The sequence below is a fragment of the Cherax quadricarinatus genome, chromosome 39 (genome assembly GCF_038502225.1).
Source record: "Cherax quadricarinatus isolate ZL_2023a chromosome 39, ASM3850222v1, whole genome shotgun sequence".
Taxonomy (NCBI): Eukaryota; Metazoa; Arthropoda; class Malacostraca; order Decapoda; family Parastacidae; genus Cherax; species Cherax quadricarinatus.
This window is the reverse complement of record NC_091330.1, coordinates 32,991,753-33,008,683: the sequence shown is the minus strand read 5'-3', so window position 1 is coordinate 33,008,683 and position 16,931 is coordinate 32,991,753. Positions and strand designations below refer to the sequence as shown.

Genomic DNA, 16,931 nt, shown 5'->3' with positions numbered 1-16,931 from the left:
CTTGAAAAGGTTCTAAGAAGCAAGATCACCGCTCATCTAGATACCCATTAGTTATACAACCCAGGACAGCATGGGTTTAGAGCAGGTCGCTCCTGTCTGTCCTAACTACTGGACCACTATGACAAGGTCCTGGATGCTCTGGAAGACAAGCAAAATGCAGATTCAGATGCCTTGACAAAAGTGACCATGTCGTAATAGTGCACAAAATATGTGATAAGGAATAACGGAAAAAGTTGGTAGATGGGTCTATAATTTCCTAACAAATAGAACGCAAAGAGTAGTAGTAAACAGAGTAAAGTCTGAGACAGTTACTGCGAAAAGCTCTATTCCACAAGAAACAGTACTTGCTCCCATTCTGTTCCTCATCTTCATATCTGACAGACAGGGATGTAAGCCACAGCACTGTGTCTTCCTTCTAATGACTCCCTAATTTGTATGACAGTGTCCTTCAGTGAAGACACTACAAGATTCCAGGCAAACATAAACCAAATCTTTAAATGGGCCGCAGAAAACAATACGAAGTTCAATGATGAGATATCGGAAACGTGAGGAAATTAAAACTATATCGGAGTATAAAAAAAATTCCAACTACACAACAGAGCGAAAAACTAATGTAAGACCTGGGAGTGATCATGTCAGAGGATCTCACTTTCGAAGACCACAACACTATCAATTGCATCTGCTGGAAAACTGACGGGATGAATAATGAGAACCTTCAAAACTAGGGATGCCAAGCCCATGATGACACTCTTCATGTCACTTGTTCTATCTAGGCTGGAATATTGCTCCACACTAACACCACCTTTCAAGGCAGGTGAAATTACTGATCCAGAAAATGTACAGAGAACCTTCACGGCACACATACCTTTGATATACATTTGAAAACTTTCGAGAGTTTATCTACTCTCTGAGCCCGGCCATGGGCCAGGCTCGTCTGGTGCTTTCCTGGTCAACCAGGCTGTTGCTGCTGGTGGCCCGCTGCCCAACATATCCATCACAACCTGGTTGATCTGGCACCTCGTGAAGATACTTGTCAAGTTTTCTCTTGAAGGCTTCTTATTACGGTAGACCTTAGAATTTATAATATATTTGGCCCGAGTATAGGTGATCTTCAGTATGGAATATACTCGTGGAAAATCGTAATAAGGATTTATATGATGGGCTGATGGAAAGACTGAATTAAAATTTGTTTTTAATATAACTTAATTTACGTAATATTCTTTAAGGTATTTTAAAATGGTACCTTTACTTGTAATATAGAAATAACACTTAACAGACCTATAACTTATATACCACTTACAATTACCTTCATTCTGACTGAATGGGTATTTACATATGAAATTGCTAAGATACATGGTCGCTCTAACCAGAGACGATCCAAGCTTAATAAGTGAAACCTCTTTAAACACTGATGAGATTTTACTTGGTGAAAGTTTCACAAATACTCTACTTTCAAAAGATTGAAAGAATAATGCTATACTGCTGAATAACTCCTCAAAGTAAACGAGTAGGTAGAGAGGACCTTCTTGAAGACTGAGAGAGTTGTTGTACTGCCTAACCCACACCACTCACCCCTGACGTCAGCTCACGTCAGGCGAGTAGTGACGCCACACAAACATAAATTGGTCGTTACCTATGGTGAACGATCCATTTCCTTACCAAAATAATTCGTTATATAAATATTTACATATAATGAAAACGGGGAAGATGAAAATGAATATTTAATATTATATTGATGATTACTCTCGTTTTAGCTATTAATGATGGTAATCGCAATGTAATCTTAGATAGATGAACATATATAAAAGTTAGATTTTAGAAAGCCACATCTCGGGGTAGCACTTCTACACTTGTCCCAGCCGTGTTTCTGATATCTTCTGGAAAGATGTTGAATAGTCTGTGACCCTGGATGTTGATACAGTGTTCTCTTATTGTCCCCACTGCACCCCTGCTCCTCACTGGGTTTATTTTACACTTCCTCCCATACCTCTCTCTCCAGTGTATTGTTATGGCAGTGTGCAGATTTGGGACCAAGCCTTCGAGTACTTTCCAGGTATATATTATCGTGTATCTCTCTCACCTCCGCTCCAGTGAGTACATGTTCAAGACTTGAAGGCGTCCCCAGTAGTTCAGGTGCTTTACTGACTCACTGTGAGCTGCAAACGATCTCTGTATTTGTTCCACCTCTGATATTTCTCCTGCTTTGAATGGGGCTGTCAGCACTGAGCAATATTCTAAGTGAGGGAGCACTAGTGATTTGAAGAATGTCACGATCGGCATTATTTTCCTTGTTTTGAAAGTTCTCAATACCCACCCCATCATCTTCCTGGCTGTTGTGATCTTTGTCTTCTTATGGTTTTTAAAAGAAAGGTCAGCTTACATAATTATTTCCAGGTCTTTTACATGTTCTTTGTGCTCTTTTTGGTGACCCTCTTGAGTTTTATATGTAGCGTTCCTTTAGAGTTCTTCATTTCATACGTAAGCAGCTGGAACTTATCACCATTGAACGTCACGTTGTTCTCCACTGCCCACTGGAAAACCCTTCTTATGTCTTCCAGTACTTTTTCAGTGTCCTTTACCGTAGTGACTCATTTTTATTTTAGTGTCATATGCAAATCATGTATATCTCCCTCCTGCATTCCAGGGAGTACAGGTTGAGGAACTTCAAACGCTCCCAGTAACTGAGGTGTTTTATCTCAGTAATGCGCGCTGTGAAGGTTCTCTGTACATTTTCTAGGTCAGCAATTTCACCTGCTTTGAAAGTTGGTGTTAGTGTGCAGCAATATTCCAGCCTAGATAGAGCTAGCGATCTGAAGAGTGTCATCATGGGCTTGGCATTCCTACTTTTGAAGGTTTCTATTTTCCATCCCTTGTCCTTTACATTAGTTTTTCGCTCTATTGTGTGGTGGCATTTGTTTTATACTCCGATGTAGTTTCAATTTCCTCACTTTTTCCATATCGGAGTAATTGAAATTTCTCATTATTGAACTTCATATTGTTTTCTGCAGCCCATTTAAAGATTTGGTTTATGTTTGCCTGCAGTCTTGTAGTGTCTTCATTGGAGGACACTGTCATGCAAATTAGGGAGTCATTGGAAGGAAGACACGGTGCTGTGGCTTACATCTGTCAGATAGGATGAGGAACAAGATGGGAGCGAGTACTGTACCTTGTGGAACAGAGCTTTTCACCGTAGCTGCCTCAGACTTTACTTTGTTTTCTACTATTCTTTGTGTTCTATTTTTTTTTAGAAAATTAGAGATCCGTCTACCAACTTTTACTGTTATTTCTTTATCACATATTTTGTGCGCTATTACAACATGGTCACACTTGTCAAAGGATTTTGCAAAGTCTGTGTATACTATATTTGCGTTTTGTTTGTCTTCTAGAGCATCCGATACCTTGTCGTAGTGGTCCAGTAGTTGGGACAGACAGGAGCGACCAGCTCTAAATCCATGCTGCCCTGGGTTGTGTAACTGATGGGTATCTAGATGGGTGGCGATATTGCTTCACAAAGATTTTTGTGATAAGGGAAGTTAGCGCTATCGGTTTGTAGTTCTTTGCTATTGCTTTACTGACACCTTTGTGGAGTGGGGCTTTGTCTGCTTTTTTAGCAACTGTATGACGACCCCTATGACAATGCTCCTTCTGCATAGAATGTTTAAAGCACATAATAGGGGTTTCTTGCAGTTTTTGTTGAACTCGGAGTTCCATGAGTCTGGGCCTGGGGCAGAGTGCATGGACATGCCATTTATCGCCTTATCGATGTTATGTGGTGTTAGGATAATATCAGATTACTTTTTAATCTACCAAATTGTGAGTCTCGCTCATATAAAATTCATTTCATAGTCTCTTAGTCTAGTTAGGGGCTCACTAAAATCTGAGTCATGCTGGGACTTGAGTAGCTCACACATTTTCATTCTGTCATCTGTGTAGAACCCATCTCGTCTAAGTAGGGGCCCAATACTGGATGTTGTTCTCGACTTTAATTTGGCATAAGGAAAGATGTATTTTGGGTTTCTTTAAATTTCTTTTATGGCTTTGTTCTTCCTACGTTTCTTGACTCCTGTAAGATTCCTGTAGCATAAGTTCGATGTTAGCTATTTCTCTGACCAGTGTCTCCCTTCGTATTACAGATATAGTGGTCTCATTTAGCAGCTCTGTTATTCTTCTCCTTCACTGGTATAGGGAGCGCCTCTTACTTTCTGATTAGCTTTCAGTTGCAATTAGTGTATTTTTTTTTTACATTTGATTTAAAACATCATAAATTACAAGGTAGTATAAAATATTAAATACCACAATAATACAGGATCTGGACAAGATTACGAAGAATTATATCACAAGTGCAAGAGAAAAAAAAAATTGAAACACGCAAAATACATACACATCATTCACTGACACACATTACACAAAATGATAATATATTCAATTCAATTCAATTCAATTCAAAGTTTATTCTCTATAAGGATTACAATGCTGAGTTTACAGAAATTTGGTTATTGTGTGGTTTACATGTAGTAAAATTGTGATTACAGAGTGTACCACTAGAACGCTTAGCATGGCTAGGCATTTCGGGCAGACTTAGTTTTATTCTTAATTGTAAAATATTACAAATTATGAGGTAAGTTGGTATTATGGCTAAGTGATTAAATACTAGTTTGTGAGTTTAGCAATGTGAATGCTTTTGTTTTGGCACAGTACATAGTTTCAGTATTGGAGTATCACAGGATTCATTATTTTAAGATTGAGATTAATATTTCTGTTTATGGTCAAATGAGTGAGTGAGTGTAAGTGTGAACCACCAGGTGGTATTCGTGTAGTTAGTTGACGGGGTGTATCAGGGAGATAAGATGTTTTCTAATGGTAGTTTTGAAGGTGATGAATGTGTCTGCAGTTCTAGAGTTCTCAGGTAGGGTATTCCAGATTTTAGGGCCTTTGACATACATAGAATTTTTGTAAAGGTTTAGTCGGACACGGGGAATGTCGTAGAGATGTTTGTGTCTGGTGTTATGCCTGTGGGTTCTGTCACAACTATCAAGAAAGCGTTTTAGGTCAAGGTTGATATTAGAGTTTAAGGCCCTGTAGATGTAGATTGCACAGTATTAAGTGTGGATGTACTGAACTGGGAGTAAGTTTAGGTCTATGCTGAGTGGGGGGGTGTGTTGCCAGGGATGGGATTCAGTGATTATTCTTACTGCAGCTTTTTGTTGGGTTATTATTGGCTTTAGGTGAGTTGCTGCAGTTGATCCCCATGCACAAATAGCATAGGTGAGGTATGGATAAATAAGTGAGTGGTATAGTGTGAGAAAGGCATTTTGCGGCACATAGTATCGTATCTTGGAGAGGATCCCAACCGTTTTGGATACTTTTTTGGTTATATGCTGGATATGGGTGCTGAAATTCAGGTTGTTGTCAAGGTATAAACCTAGGAATTTGCCCCCATTATTTCTGGTAATTAGAGTGTTGTCAATCTTAATGTTAATTTGTGCATCTCCTGCTCTGCTACCAAACAAAATATAGTAGGTTTTGTCAGTGTTAAGTGTAAGTTTATTGGCTGTCATCCAAGTCGATATTTTAATCAGCTCCTCATTCACAATTCAAATTCAAAGTTTATTCTCTATAAGGATTACAATGCTGAGTTTACAGAAATTTGGTTATTGTTTGGTTTACATGTAGTAAAATTGTGATTACAGAGTGTACCACTAGAACGCATAGCATGGCTGGGCATTTCGGGCATACTTAGTTTTATTCTTAATTGTAAAATATTACAAATTATGAGGTAAGTTGTTCTTATGGCTAAGTGACTAAATACTAGTTTATGAGTTTAGCAATGTGAATGCTTTTGTTTTGGCACAGTGTATAGTTTCAGTATTGGAGTATCACAGGATTCATTATTTTAAGACTGAGATTAATATTTCTGTTTATGGTCAAATGAGTGAGCGAGTGTAAGTGTGAACCACCAGGTGGTATTCGTGTAGTTAGTTGACGTGGTGTATCAGGGAGATAAGATGTTTTCTAATGGTAGTTTTGAAGGTGATGAATGTGTCTGCAGTTCTAGAGTTCTCAGGTAGGGTATTCCAGATTTTAGGGCCTTTGACATACATTGAATTTTTGTAAAGGTTTAGTCGGACACGGGGAATGTCGTAGAGATGTTTGTTTCTGGTGTTATGCCTGTGGGTTCTGTCACAACTATCAAGAAAGCGTTTTAGGTCAAGGTTGATATTAGAGTTTAAGGCCCTGTAGATATAGATTGCACAGTAGTAAGTGTGGATGTACTGAACTGGGAGTATGTTTAGATCTTTGAAGAGTGGGGGGGTGTGCTGCCAGGGATGGGATTTAGTGATTATTCTTACTGCAGCTTTTTGTTGGGTTATTATTGGCTTTAGGTGTGTTGCTGCAGTTGATCCCCAAGCACAAATAGCATAGGTGAGGTATGGATAAATAAGTGAGTGGTATAGTGTGAGAAGGGCATTTTGCGGCATGTAGTATCGTATCTTGGAGAGGATCCCAACCGTTTTGGATACTTTTTTGGCTATATGCTGGATATGGGTGCTGAAATTCAGGTTGTTGTCAAGGTATAAGCCTAGGAATTTTCCCCCATTATTTCTGGTAATTAGAGTGTTGTCAATCTTAATGTTAATTTGTGCATCTCCTGCTCTGCTACCAAACATAATATAGTAAGTTTTGTCAGTGTTAAGCGTAAGTTTATTGGCTGTCATCCAAGTCGATATTTTAATCAGCTCCTCATTCACAATGGTGTTGAGGGTGGCAAGATTAGGGTGAGAGATGACATAAGTCGTGTCATCAGCAAAGAGAATGGGTTTCAGGTGTTGGGATACGTTTGGAAGGTCATTGATGTATATGAGGAAGAGCAGGGGACCAAGGACACTTCCCTGCGGAACTCCAGTATCAAGTGGCCGTGTTGCTGATGCTGTGTCTTTAATGGTGACATACTGATACCTATTAGTAATGTAAGATTTGAAATAAGCAAGCGCATGGCCTCTTATACCGTAATGATCAAGTTTGTGGAGTAGGATGTCGTGGTCTACTGTGTCAAAAGCTTTTCTTAGGTCAATAAAAATTCCTAGTGGATATTCCTTATTTTCTAATGCTGTGTAAAGCAGATCTAGCATTTTTATGATTGCATCATTAGTGCTTTTATTTTTCCTGAATCCAAATTGGCAGGGGTTGAGTATGTTTTGAGCCGTTATAAATGAATACAGTCTACTGTGCACGAGTTTCTCAAAGATTTTGGATAGCAATGGTAAGTTAGATATTGGCCTATAGTTGTTTAAATCTGTAGGGTCACCACCTTTATGTATTGGTGTAACCCTTGCCATCTTGAGTAGTTTTGGGAAGGTGCTAGTCTCTAGTGACTTGTTAAAAAGTAATGAAATAGCATGCGAAAGGACATGGGCCGCTCGCTTGTACAGTAATGGTGGGACATGAGACAGATTCCCCGAGTTATTTTTAAGTGACTTTATAATCTCAGTGACTTCCGTGGGCTCAGTTGGTGCAAGATAGAAGGAATTAGGGAAATTCCCATCTAGGTAGTCCCCGGCATGGGCATTGGTATGTGGGATTTTACTGGCGAGATTAGATCCTATGGTTGAGAAGAAGTCGTTTATCTTGTTAGCTGTGTCAGTGGGATGTAGTGGTGTTTCATTAAGTTTAGTTAGGACAATATTCTTGGTTTTTCTCAGTTTGTGGGTCCCTAGAATCTGAGAGAGTGTTTTCCAGGTCTTTTTTATATCTCCTCTAGTGTCTGTGAATCTACTGGAGTAGTATAGTTGTTTGGCTTTCTTAATTACGTTGGTGAGAGCTGATGAATAGTGTTTAAGAATATCTTTGTGTATTAAGCCCTGTCTATATTGCTTTTTATATTGGTGTTTCTTGTCAATGGATTTCAGAATGGTGTTGGTTAGCCATGGGCAACCAAGCCGTTTGTTTGTGATCTGTTTTGTTTTTATAGGACAATGTTTGTTGTATAGTCTAAGTAATTTGTTAAGAAAAATGTCTGTCCAGTCATCAATACCATTGGCCTTGGAGAATTCTGTAGGCCAATCAACAGTCTCTAGGTCAGCTGTGAACTTCCTTACTGAGGCCTCGTCATGGAGTCTAAATGAGACTTTGTTGTATTCAAGTGGTGGTTTACTAATGTTTGTCAGGAGGAAGGTAGGGTAGTGGTCTGTAGTGCTATCTGTGATTATCCCTGATTTAAGGGGGGCTAGTATATTGGTCCATATGTGGTCTATTATGGTTGCACTTGTCTCAGTGAGCCTGGTTGGTTTAGTTATTGTTGGTATGAGAAGTGTGTTGTTCATATTGTTGATGAAATCAGTTACAGGCTGATCATCTAGTAAGCCAAGGTTGATGTTGAAGTCTCCAGCTAAGAGAAGGTGGTGCTTATTCATTTGTCTGTTTGTTATTAGTGACTTTAATTTCTCACTGAAATTTGGGATGTTTGTGTGAGGTATCCGGTAAATGGCACCGATTGTTATAGGCGTCTTAAGTTTTTTTACAGTAAAATTAGCAAAAATGTATTCCCCATATTCATCACTAAAGCAAGTGGTGCTAAGACAAGATAATTGGTTAGAGTAATAGATTGCAATACCACCCCCAACTTGGTTTGGTCTGCAGTTGTGAATTGCTGTGTATCCTGGTAGAGGGTAGATATCTATTGTGTCCTGCTTAAGCCAGGTCTCGGTAAGAATAATGCAGGAGAAGGGTGTCTTTAGTAATTCAAGGAGTGCTAGGAGGTCATCATAGTGTTTGCTTAAGGACCTGATGTTGTAGTTAAGTACTGATAGACTTTTAGCATTGTTTAGGATAGTGGTGGCTTGTGATGCTGTGTAATAAAGGCAGTTACTTTCCAATAGGTTTTGATTGGGTGACAGATTATGGAGGTTTAGATCAGGGTCAATGTGATCAATCATCTTCTAGGTTTAAATTATGGTTATTTATATCCTGAGTTGTGTGTTGAGTTCTAGTACTGATATCTGTAGTGGTAGGAAGTTTGGACAAGTATATAGCTAGAGTATTTTGGTCATGTAGAGTATAGTCAGTACTACACATAATGAAGTTGATGTTGTCTATGTGTTGTGCTGGAATGAACTAAAGTACAACTAGGTATAAACTAGTAATATAAAAATACAAATTAAAAATAGAACAAGACTCTCACTTGTAATTGCACTAAGGTCTAATAATGACTTTTGTGGAGTCTATGTTTTGAGCTAGAATGAGCTATAGTACAATAGGTTTAATCTAATAATATAAAAATACAAATTAAAAATAGCACTAGTCTCTCACTAGTAATTGCACTATGGTCTAATTTAGTGAATTTGGTATTGACTATGTATTGAGTTAGAATGAGCTATAGCACCAGTCTCTCACTAGTAATTGCACTATGGTCTGACTATGTATTTTATATACAACTAGGTTTATAATATAAAAATACAAATTACAAATAGCACCAGTCTCTCACTAGTAATTGCACTATGGTCTAGTATAGTGAATTTGGTATTGACTATGTATTGAGCTAGAATGAGCTAGAGTAAAACTGTGATTAATCTAATAATATAATAAAGGAACAAGACTCTCAATTGTAATTGCACTAAGGTCTTATATAAGTTGTTTACAAGAATTAGAGTATAATTAGATTTTAAATTGACAGGATAAAATACACAAATTAAGGTAGCAAAAGAATAATAAAAAAAATGATAAAAATAAAAATGGCAATGACTTGGTTATAATATGCTAGTAAGATGGTAGACAGGATGATATAAAAGTTGTAGTTGAAAATACTAGTTTAAAAAAGTATGGAATAAAAATGGTCAATAAAAGAAGTTTACAATAAGTTTGATCAATATAGTTTAAAGTAAAATTGGGCAATAATAGGGATTTAGAATAAAATTGGGCAATTGAGTATTTTTTAAAGTGAGGTAGAATTATTGAAGACAAGTTATGGTTAGTTTATAATAAAATAAGATGGAACAGTGATGTGGTAAGTTGTAAAAAAGGAGATAGATTCTGTAGATATTAAACACAATTAAGACTATGAGGTAGGATGGTAGTTGAATACAACAATGACAATCAAAAGTAGTTGGGGTATTAGAATTTTAGGGGGGCACAAATTTATGACAATATAACACTAACGGTGGACTATGGGTATTATCTGCACTTTACTCTGATTCTGTTAGTCCAGCCTCACTTAGGAATGTTTTAAGGTCATGTTCTGTAGAGATGAAGTATCTCTTCCCAGTGGGCTGTTTCCTAACTGCGATTTTTCCATCCCTCACAAAGCACTGGTGGATTTTTTTGGGCATAGCGTAATTTTCTTAGCCGATAAAGGTTTTGTCTTGTTTTGGTAAGGCACTCATTGACGTAAACATCAGTTTTCATAGAAATAGATGTTTTTAGTAGGTTGTTTCTGACACACACAAAACTGTTGGAGGGGGGACCCGCCCCCCATGAAAACTCATCTATAAATACACCCACATCATTCGCACACTTATTGTTCACAGCAGTGATCAAACATAAATTTTTGTAACTTTATATATACATGCAACTGCTTATGAGATTTAACTTAAGAACAAAGTCTGTTAATTATCCGAAAACATTACCCTATAACAAAAATAAGCATTACACAAAATTGCATAAGCATATAAAGCATCAACAACTGAAAGATTTTTACAGCATACGTTGCATCAGCAACGAAACTTAATACCATTACAAAAGTGGTGGAAAACAAATTATGTAAAAACAAATATAAAAGCCATCTAAGAGGAAAGAAATTCCCTACAAAATTACAATAAATACTACGAAAATACATACCAGAAAAATTATCTTTGCAAAAACTGGTAGACCAATATGGACAGTGACTTCTATAACTCCCTTTTAATCACAAGGCCCTAATTTATACAAATCTTGGGCTAATCAAAATCTTGCACACAAAACTTACATGTCAACACAGCACCACGCAGTACATACCTTCCCGACCCTCACATTCCTTCGCAAGTCCTTTACCTCATACACTCTCCCTCCGAAAAACTAATGGCAACCCGCTTATAAAGGAAACCAGTCCTTTACGTATAATTAGCTCGCCAACTGCATGAGGCCATTGACCGTAAGTTTGCAGTAGGTCTCCGGAAAACGTGCCCTCCACTGTCCCCCCGTAAATAAGTTTGTTTGTGCAAACCTTTCTATATATGCCCACCGCAATTGCCCTAATCCTAATTCTTCCCCCTCCCATGTCCCTCATCCCCCAGGAAATATACAGAAAATCCACCACTACATACATAATCGCCCTTTTCACTTCTCTGCAGACCCCACGTACTTCTAATGTTAAGGCTCGCAGGGTCTCTACATTACCCCCACCCAGCAACCTAAAAACCTTCGCTAACCCCACCCTTACCTCCCTCAACTCTTCACAGAAATAAACCGCATGAAAAGCTGTTTCCTGTTCTCCACAGTGATCGCAGGTCTGTTCCCTCACCAATCCCATTGAACACAAAACAGCTTTCGATGCTAATATCCCCATTATAAATCTATATACAAACTCCCGTACTCTCGGCATTAACTTAAGCTTTCGAAAGTCATTCCATATCATACCCCAATCATACAAGGGATAAACCGATACCCCCTATATGATTTCCGGCCTTCTGCTCATCGTCACCAAACGCCCCACCCTAAGTTTTTCCACCTCCCTAATCAGTAACAATAACCTCAGCATATCCTCGCATTCAATTAATTCTTTTAAGCTCCACCATCTCCGCACATCCTCCATCACTTTTCCCACTCTAACCCCTCTTTCCCCCCCTCCCTAACGAACCTCTGTTTCACATATAAGGCCTTTACTCTCGGCCCCATCGCTAAAAGGCCTACTCCTCCACTGCGTATATTCGACATCACCTCCTTGCTTAGCCATGCCCTCCCAAAACCCCAAACATAATGTAATGCCCTCCTCTGAATCTCATGTACGTCTGGAGTCCGCAGTGGATACACCACAGCCATACTCCACACTTTACTATAAACTAATGAATTTATGATTATCGCCCGCTGTTGTAAGGTGACGTCCCCCGCCCGTAAACTCCTTAACCTTTTTACTGCCTTCTCCACCACCCCCTCCGAATTCACCTGCCTAGCCTCCCGCGCATCTGTCATGCATATAACTCCACAAATTTTTAGCCTAGCCACTACTTCCCACCCAAACTCCAACCCCAAGCCCCCCCCAGGCACCCACCTCCAGCAAACTTGATTTTGCTCTGTTCAGATGCCCTCCCGAAAAGCTCCAACACACTTTCCACCGTACGCAATCCCTCCACTCCGGCTATCAGAACAGTGGTATCATCCACATACCCCACCACATCTATACACCCATCCTTCTCCCCATTTAAAATCCCCCTCCCCTCAACGAGCCCATAAAATGGATGCTGCATACACGCAAACAATATTTGAGACAGGGGACACCCCTGTCTCAAACCCCTCTCCATATCTGAGATATGGGTAAATATGTTGAAACTTAGTCTAATAAAAATAACAATTATTATTATTATTATTATTATTATTATTATTATTATTATTATTATTATTATTATTATTATTATTATTATTATACTCTTTCACGGTAGGCTACCGTAGGCATAGCTCCAAGGCTCCAACCCACTCCACTCTGGCACTGTTCCACAAGGCCCCAAAACAGGCATAAACACAATAGCCTAATGTATTAATCTTGCCCTGGCCCCTTTACCTGGTGCAGTAAGGTCACTGAATGGTTCATGAACCCTTACCCTCTCATCCTGGTTCGTGCCCGGCTCGCAGTGAGTCAGTATGTGTGTTGGAGCCTTGAAATACCGGGGGACGGTGACTCACCGTCACGGGGTCACGCCACATCAGCCGTCTGATGTTACCACGTGCTCTCAACATGCAACACTGCTTGACGCTCGCTGAGGCTGAGCCTCGCTCTCTCAGAGCCTGCCTGCCTCTCTGGCTGTTATGCCAAATTTCTTTCAAGTTAGGACATTTCCACGACTTTTTTTGCCACATCTCATTATTCTCAGCATCAATACAGCTCCAAAATGTTTATTATAAGTATCCAACCTTAAAAAGCATTTTTGTATTGTTATGGAGCTCGAGGTATTAGTGGTCTGTAAACTTGCAAAGTTGCAAAACAAATTTAAATGTATCCCAAAACAGTGGCGTAACTACGGGGAGCCTGGGGGGTCCGCCCCCCTCTCCCTCACTAGAGCTGTGGCCCCCCCACTTGAAAAGGAATTTCTGCATAGTTTTGTGTCTAGAAAAGTAATATATATATATATATATATATATATATATATATATATATATATATATATATATATATATATATATAACGGCTTTAAAATCTCAAATAATTCGGGAGGGCATGCCCCCGCCATGTAAAGGATTGGCCCCTCCTTCCCCTCGCCCCAAAATGAAAACCCAGCTACGACACTGGGCCAAAGCCCAAAGAGGGCCAAAGGGGGGGGGGCGGGCCCCCTGGGGCCCCCCCCCTTATATCTGCGCCTGGGCCAGTACCATTCAGCCCAGACTTTTTATGTTCCCATCTGTTGTAGAGAGCTTCCAGGTTTTCTATGAAAGTAGCTTTGATGTTGTCCTCTTTTAATACCCTTGTGATTTTAGTCCACAGATTTATCTCATTTGGGCATACCCAAAAACACTTCCCTGTTTTAATACTGCTTGTAGCTAGTTCTTGGATATCTGCACAAGGGGCGTGACACCAATTTCCACAAAAATGACAATTTATCCATGTGGAAGCCCGTTTGTTTGACTGAGCACAGACTACACACAGCTTCATAATGATTTGAATGGTTGATTTACTGCAATTCTACTAGCAACCTCTTGAATATTCTATTAATAACCTCCTTAAATGAAGCTCTAGCTATTTGTATTTCTGTTTCTAACTGTTTTTGTATATTGGACAGCTTACCGTGCACGTTCCTGATTTATATTTAATGTTTGTGTTTATAAGGGCGCCTACAACCACATCCGTTTACAGTCTGCTTTATTGTCCAACGAAACCGTTTGAAACCAGTCAAGGGTTCGGACCAGTCAAGGGTTCGGACCAGTCAAGGGTTCGGACCAGTCAAGGGTTCGGACCAGTCGATCTGATCTGATCAGTGGGTCACTTATTTAAAACATACTGGTCGGTGATTTGGGCTAACACATGAAGGATCTACTGGAAATTATCTACCCGAGTAATATGTGATTTGATTGATACAAAAGTATAACTTGCATGTTGAAGAAACCGGTGACTGCTGGCAACTCCTACAATGACGAACGGTCGACCTCAACCCTTGTTTATCAATCGCTGTATCTAGCTTTTCTATTTTTTTTCCGTCTCCACCACAATAAATGCTATATTATCACTATAGTTGACTGGTGGAAATTTTGGAGGAAGGACGCTTTTTCTGTAGTAATAATTGCTTCTGGTTGTGTATATTGCGACCGCTGGTAACTACAGGTTGTATGAAATTCACAGTATATGTCTGGTATTTCAAGAAAAAAGAAACTAATGAAAGTCACTCCACTCCACTAAGTACCATTATAATACTGGTTAGTTGCTACTACAACACTGTATTCTGCTATTCACTGGTATCACTAGATTATATGCGAGAACACTAGCAAGCCAGGAAGATTATTAAAAACAGCTGACCTGTGGTAAGTTTCTGGCGACTTCTGGCACCTGCCTCTATAGGCTTATCACTTCATTTACAAATTCACCTGTTTTCAAATGACACTTTAGCCTTTATCATCAATATACTAGGGAGCCACTGTAGTATACACTATACACTATGTATACTCAATGTTATCAGGGAGACTTTCTTTCCTCCATTCCCTCCATTCCCATCCTTACACGTACCGCATCAAATCTACCATTATGTAACTCTGCCAACCTGTTCTTGAGTTGCACCATGTTTCCGTACTGCTGCCCCCCCCTTCCTCATAACACCCATTTAGCTGATATTCAAAATAATTTTGCAACCCATACCTCCACCCTGCCTCTTCCCTTCCCTTCCTTTTATAAAAACCTGCTATACCCGGCTTAGCATGCCTTTCCCACCATTCTACGACACACGACTCCACCTCTCTAGAATCCCAAAAAGTTTGCCACCATTCCCCAAAAGCCATACTCCCCTCCTCACTCCTCACGAGTCTTGCATTTAATTTCCCAAAATCCGATTGTATCCTAACCATACCCTCCCAATCAAGATCTGCCATAACTGCCCTATGATCAGAAAACCCCACATCAAAAAGTCCTGACTCCCAACACACGTACAGCTTCGGTTGCATAGATCTTATCTAATCTTGCAGCATAATCCCGTCTGGCAAACGTATACTCAACCTGCCAACCCCCCCTCCCCACAACATCCAAAAACCCCACGTCTCCAAACACATTATGTAACATGCCCAACATACACCCCGCCCCCTCGGTTCCACATCCCCACCCCTAATAACACAATTCCAATCTCCCCCTATGACAGTGACTAAAGGTAAACCCCTTAAAAAGCACATCAAATATTCCCTCGCAAAGTTCTCCTTGACTCGTGCATTGCCATCCGCCGGCATATACACTCCTATAAAACAAACCCTCGTTGCACCCCATTCTACCTCAGCCCGCACGACCGAGTCCCCCTCCTCCCACCCCAAAATACGCAATGGACTGGTTTCCTTTACAGCCACAGCAACCCCACCTTTCAACCTCAACGAGCCACTCACATACAATTTATATCCTTTCAAAGACAACTCACAACCAAACTTATAATTGTGCTCCTGGATGAAACATATGTCTACATTAAATCTCTTTGAAAACCATTCCACCCATACTCTTTTAACCTCGGCTCTCAGGCCATTAACATTGATAGTTACAACCTTGAATTATGACAGTAAAGGCAGCTTGCCCCGCCACCTTGGAATGGCACCCGCATGACGTGGCTGCTGACTAGAGCCCCGTTTGTCACCTTGTCTGTCCAGTCCCCCAACCACCCCCCCTTATCCTTTGAACCTTTCAGTACTTCAGCACCGCTACACCCACTCTCCGGGAGATCCAACCTGGGCTTCCAAGACTTCTTCCCAGGTCTCTGCCCTGGCGTTAAGACGTCATCCATATCAGACGTCCCAGCTGTTCTCTTGCGTGACCCTCCATCTCCACATGTAACCTCCTCTTCCATGCACGCTCTGTGCACCTAAGCCACTACCATGTGCTTCTTCCCCTCATTGCACATCGTCTTCCCACATCCCTATGAGACTGTATTCTCCTCCAATGAGCGTCCACGCTGCTCATCATCCAGACTCCCCTCCACCTCACTCAGGAAGGTATTCAAAACCTCATCCAGCATTACATCCTGTTGCATTACAGGCTCACCGTCATCGTTCGTCGTCGTCGTCTGCTCAGGCCCAGTCCCCACAGGTAATGTAGCACATGAGTCTGTCTCCGCCTCTGCTTTATCCACTTCCTCACTCCAACTGCACGATGCCTGCCTTTCGGCAGCATCTGTCTCCTGCACCACAGGACCCAACTGCTGATCCACTGGTGTTGGCATCTGTTCCCTCCGTCCTGGTTTCCTATGGCATTGGGCTGCCATATGGTCAAATGATCCGCACAGCCTACAAGTCTGCCTCTGTCCTGCATAGTATACATAGACCTGCGTTCGGAACTTTTCCAGTAAAACATACGAAGGAATTGATTGCCGTAACGTCATATTCAGATTGAAGGATCCCTCGGGCAGTCCCACATAAGGCCCATCCTTCCACACTCCCAATTCCGCCGCATGAATCTTGCCATAACGACGGAAGACCGCAACCACATCATACTCTGTAGCTTCAAAGGGCACATTCCTGACTTTTACGTATGTCACATAGCTGGATACATCATGTAGACATACCTCCACTGCTGT

At 40.5% G+C, this 16,931-nt stretch overlaps 1 protein-coding gene across 8 annotated transcripts in view; it reads left to right on the top strand.

The window, feature by feature from the left end:
* The window catches only part of LOC128696241 (peroxisomal sarcosine oxidase), a 184,629-nt gene that overhangs the window by 21,232 nt on the left and 146,466 nt on the right, over positions 1 to 16,931 (top strand). The window lies entirely within an intron of this gene.